The following is a 5257-nucleotide window of genomic DNA, read 5'->3' as shown; positions in this document are numbered from 1 at the left end:
GGGTCAATGTGATTCAGCTAGAAAAGAACATCACCCAAGGTGGATAGAGAAACTTTATATCCTTTTTAAAAAAGAGTTATTATGTTTTTGGTTGTATAATGGATACTGGTATGATTTTAGGTGGAAGCATGACTTTACTGTTATTTTTTCCTGAGAGGTTAAGTATGATTAAAAGAAGCAAGTACTAATGCCAGCCTGACAAGGGGTGGACAAGGGGTGGACTTTTGTGGTGCTGATTATGCCAACATAGCCACGATGGAACTTATCTTCCCTTTGCAGATCCAGATTAGAGGTGTCCACAATAGAAATCTGTTCAAGATTTGGAAGGAAGAAGTGAATGAGAAGCTATTTTTATTCACTGAGTTTGGTATAAGGTGCTCAACACTGGAAGATCACACATGTTGTCTCTGGTCTGTTAACTCTTAAAATGGCATGAAACAGTATCCAGGCCTGCCACTCTACAAGCCTCCAAAATATCTCCTCTTTCAACTTCTTGATGCTGTGGACCAGATGTGCATTTAGTTCTGTGGCAAATGATGAACAATGGTAGCTTCTTCTGTAGGTCATTCACATTATCAAGTTTCTGAGGTAGGGGAACTGAAGGACTCCATTGAAATCTACTTTTTTCTCCTTTCCCTGTTTCTATGCTTGCTAGGACCTGTACTCCACTTTAGACATGCCTCTAGAACAAATAGTGTATGTCCTCCTTGTAAGGGACAGGAGTTAATGACATCTGTAGAGGCTTTCAACACAATAGATAATATCCAAGGAAGGACCAGGTGAGAATGCCTGGATGAAGCCATCATATGCATGTTCCAGACCACTGGTGCTAGACATCTAGATGCCAAGACCCTCTGGCTCCAAGGAATAATTGACCCATGAAGGATACCGGGGCCCATGGTTTTGTTTTAACTGATTTCTGGATGCCTGAGAGGACATGCATACCAGACCACAAACCTCAATAAAAAGCCCAGACCCTGAGCAAAGATGAAACTCTCTCTCCTTTCTTGTCTGAGTCTCCCAAACACTCTCAGTATACCTGCACTCTCTCTATACTTTCAATTAAACTCTACTCTCACTTCCTGTTAGCTTGCATTTAATTTCTCTCCTGTGTGTAGCCAAGGACCCTCTTGGCTTGTCCTGTGGGATTTGTTTTGAGTCTGTGCACCTGGTCCACCTGCATCATCTCAATGTGGTGAAACATAGAAGTAAGTTTTATTTTACCCTTGTACATTCCAGTTCATCCTTATTCTCCTCCAAGTTATATGCAACGCTGACCTATCATGACTCAGGTCCAATGCTAGACAAAAAGGCAACATCTTTGTATAGACCCATTAGCTCTCGTATTGTGTTTGGTCTAATTCCTATAATGATTCCCTTTTGCTCTATCACCCATTTGGTTCTGCTTCTCTGATCAAACCCTGATTCAAATTGGGACTTCATAATTTTTATGTTTATGTACCTAATGTCTAACAGTATGCTTAGCATTTAAAAAATCTTTAATAAATCCTGGCTGACTGGTGATGATGATGGTACTTGATGACTCTCACTACATTCATCTTTCTCAAGGACTTGATTTACATTTCTGGCCTACTTACTCATTTTTAGTCTCTAGGACCCCAGCAATTGACCTTACCCTAGATGGGCCTGTCATACCCACCCCTACCTCCAGAGGGAGGAATCAGAAAAAATCTACAATGCTGGGGGAGATGGGTACACAACATACATGTAATAGAGTAACTTGAAGTCCCTTTGGAATTTGAAGTATTATGTTTCTTCAAAATCAATAGATGTGATACGACTTAAGATAATAGGCAAAATAATAGAATTAAGTCACATTAAAAGCAAAATTGTGAAAACCTCTGAACAGCATTAAACGGAAAAGCTATTGTAATATCTATTTTACACATCTGATATTTGTTCACTCGGTTTCTGATGTTCAGGATCTTTCCAGTTTTTTTTTTTTAAACCTATTAGAGGAATTTCAACATGTTGCTTCCTTTTCAGAAACTCTTGTTTTATAACTCTTGCCATACAATCATTCCCTATGTACACGTTTTAAGAGATCTTATTATTTAGCTTTGGTAATGGCAACAGATCAGAAGACAATAATCACAGTGGCCAAGAAAAAAAGTCCACACAGGGAAGGAGCAGAGTTGGTGAAGAGGGCTCTAGGACACAAGTGTCTGGAACCTGGCCCCAGAGTGGTCTCAGCAGGCAGGCAGGCAGGCAGGAAGGCAGATAATGGAAGTTGTTGCAGGGTGCCTGGGGGAGGGGGGAGGCACACACACGACACTCTAGGTTGGTTGGTTTGCACTTGAAAAGCACGCTCCTAGGTGTGTTGTTTACTCTCTGTAGGAACTGGCTAACTCTGGCAAAGGGCGTGGTAATCAGTCCCTCCAGGGTCAGCAAGACCCCAGATGTCAAAGCATCAGAATACAGGGCGGAAAAAAAAAAAAAGACATGGTTAATACTGTATTGACAGTATCCCGGCTGATTAAACAGTTGTCCTTACCAAGGATAGGAGAACAACCCTATTTTCAACTCAGGAATATCACAGTTTAAGGATTAGTTTGTTCTATTATCTGTGATGAAAAAAGTATTTTATATTACCAACTAAATTCAGGTTGTTGAAAAACTGAGTACAGACTAGCACCTAGGTCTTTTCATTTCATTTAAAAGAAGATCATACTGAAGAGTCAATATTATTCTCATGTATTTTGGGTGGGGTAATTGTAGATGTGAAATGAGTGTCAGAAAAGGCCTTGTGGTCTTTGTACTTCGAAATGCTTGGGGATTTCACTGTAATTTAACATCATGTAAACAGAGGGAAAAAACCCTCAGGTTTGAAATTGCCAAGCTATTCATCAAAGAAACATTGTTGGGACCCAGTTTTTCAGTTGGAATAAGAGGTGGGTAGGCCACTCAGACGCTCTGTACTTCAGGAGTCGGGCTGCATTATCCCTCCCTCCCTCGTCACAGCTATCTAAAGATGTTTTTTTTATCACTCAAAGATGGCTCTCTAACTTAATTTATAAAATAGAAAATTAATAAAGTGTTTAAGGGAGGATATCTCATGCAAGTGTTTTAAGATTGGCTTGTTAAACCCGATTGACCACTAAAAAGGAATAGTGGTTTCCTTATTATTTGAAAACAAAAGTACACTCCACTTCTTATCAAGAGTGCTCTGAAACAAAACTGAGAAATCACTGGTGTTTTCAAAGCCATCCATCTATTGAGTCATTCACTCATTTATTCAGCATATATTCATTGACGGCCTACTGTGAGGCAGGCACTGCTGTATTTGCTGGGAATTTAATTCTGAGGATGACAAGCAGTGCCCTGTCAGGATGGAATTTATAATCTCCTGAGAGTAGGTGGAGATTAGCAAGTGAAGAAATGATTAAGCAAAAAATAACTTTCAGGCTAGAGAGAAAAGCTATGAAGGAAGTAAATGAGTTGATACATAGTAATTGAAGGAAGAGATGGTTTTAGACAGAGTAGGAAGGTAAAGTCTCTCAAAGGAGGTACCATTTGCACTGAGGCCTGACCTATAAGAGAGTGGTTCCTCATACCTGAGGCCAAATTAACTGAATGGTTAGGTAGGAGCCTTAGTTAGAAAAGTGTATTATAAGTGCAATGAAATTCCACTGAAAGCTTTTAACCAGGCCTAACATAATCTGACCTTTTGGCAAATTAAGAAAAGAAAAAGTAGTATTTTGCTATTCTGTAACTCCAGGTATCACTATGCCTATTTTTCCAAATAATTTTAATTAACTACAATATTGTACCTACATTACACTGTGTTGGGTTAGGGATGATAAATGTATTACAATTTTTATTTGAATTTCTTTTTCTTGAATGTAAACTAAAATGGTGGTAGAGAAAATTTTACCCTGCAGTTTATATTACACCCACATCTTAGAGAAGTTATTCATCTTAAAATCCAGCTTATATTTCATTAACCAAATATCACTTATATCACTTAGGAAGTTCTCAAATACAAGTACTGGAAACTGTGGTTTAAACCCACTCAAAGATTACCACACAACAAAAGTTAAGGGAAGCTTCAGTAATGAGATAGTCAAGCCTCAGACTGTGGACTCTCTTGATTCTGGACTCCCTGTGTCAGCTTTGTCTTTAGACTGGCTTCTGTGATGGTCACACCTTGGCAGCCAGCAGTCATAGGGCAACAAGTTCCCTTGTTCATCGTGCCTAATAAGGGACAAAAGTCTACCCTCTAAATATGAAGGGAAAGTCCTATCCTATTATCTGATTGCGTCACCCACCTATAGATGAATAATAGTCATTTCGTCATGGAATAATTCTCTAATGTTTGGACTGCTGCAATACAGAAAAAAGGCAAAGGGATTTTAATGATTGGTTTAATCTCATTTAAGAGGTGCCTCCTGGAGCTAGGCATGTCATGGGTTTCCTTAGATGGGGAAGAGGAGGATTTCACCCACTTTTCATCCCCTAAAAAATCAGTGTCCCAAAAGGAAGTAGTAACCTTGTTGGAAAAAATCACATCCTTTTAATTCTGCAGATAGCTATTTTTCTGCAGGTGTTAGGATGAATCTGAGACTTTCATTTCTTTTTCTTCAGTAGTATCTATGAAATAACTGCAGTGAAAATATGGACTTTAAAGTCATATAATAACAGTTCAAAAATTTGTTTTCCTTACCATTTAAGAACTTTGCCATCTTGGTTCGGTAAATTATTTAGCCTCTCAGCCTCCACTAGGATACAAGTTTATAAAATACCTATTTATGATATAAACTCGATATGTCGTTATTATACGCATCGTCATATATAATACCAGATTTCTTTTACAGCTTGACATACTGCGGTAACATTCCTCACGACTCCTGATTCTGACACAGTTTGAGGATGATTTCTTCTTTCTTTTCAAAGGTACATCACTAATAAGTGATTTTGAAGACATACTTATGTCAAAACGTACTGTTCTATTTATATATTTTCTGGTTGCCAATAGATACATTCAACTATGTACTTGATTCACTGATGATTCTGCAAAGGCTTGGAACACCTTTGGGTAAGTTCTGTTTGTGGAAACAGATGGTTCAATTTGCTTGCCACTGTTTTAAAGGGTCGTTGTCACCACTTTTAAGTGTCTCTGGGCTTTCTGGTGTTAATCCTATTTGTCCATTACAGTTGTTTTTAGACTTTTTCTTGTTCTCCCATTGCGCTTTCTTATTTTTTTTTTTTCTATGATGAGAGTTAATTCTGTTCTGTT

The 5257-nt window shown here is 38.4% G+C and overlaps 1 long non-coding RNA gene across 1 annotated transcript; it reads left to right on the top strand.

Annotated features, from left to right (window-relative positions):
- Positions 1-208: 208 nt before the first annotated feature.
- Positions 209-5048, top strand: LOC130542610 (uncharacterized). Its single transcript, XR_008957282.1, has 3 exons — positions 209-588; positions 4836-4914; positions 4997-5048. It is a non-coding gene; the product is annotated as an uncharacterized LOC130542610 (long non-coding RNA).
- The last annotated feature ends 209 nt before the right edge of the window (positions 5049-5257 follow it).

Source organism: Ursus arctos, unplaced genomic scaffold (assembly GCF_023065955.2).
Source record: "Ursus arctos isolate Adak ecotype North America unplaced genomic scaffold, UrsArc2.0 scaffold_10, whole genome shotgun sequence".
NCBI lineage: Eukaryota > Metazoa > Chordata > Mammalia > Carnivora > Ursidae > Ursus > Ursus arctos.
This window is presented reverse-complemented; position numbering and strand designations above follow the sequence as displayed.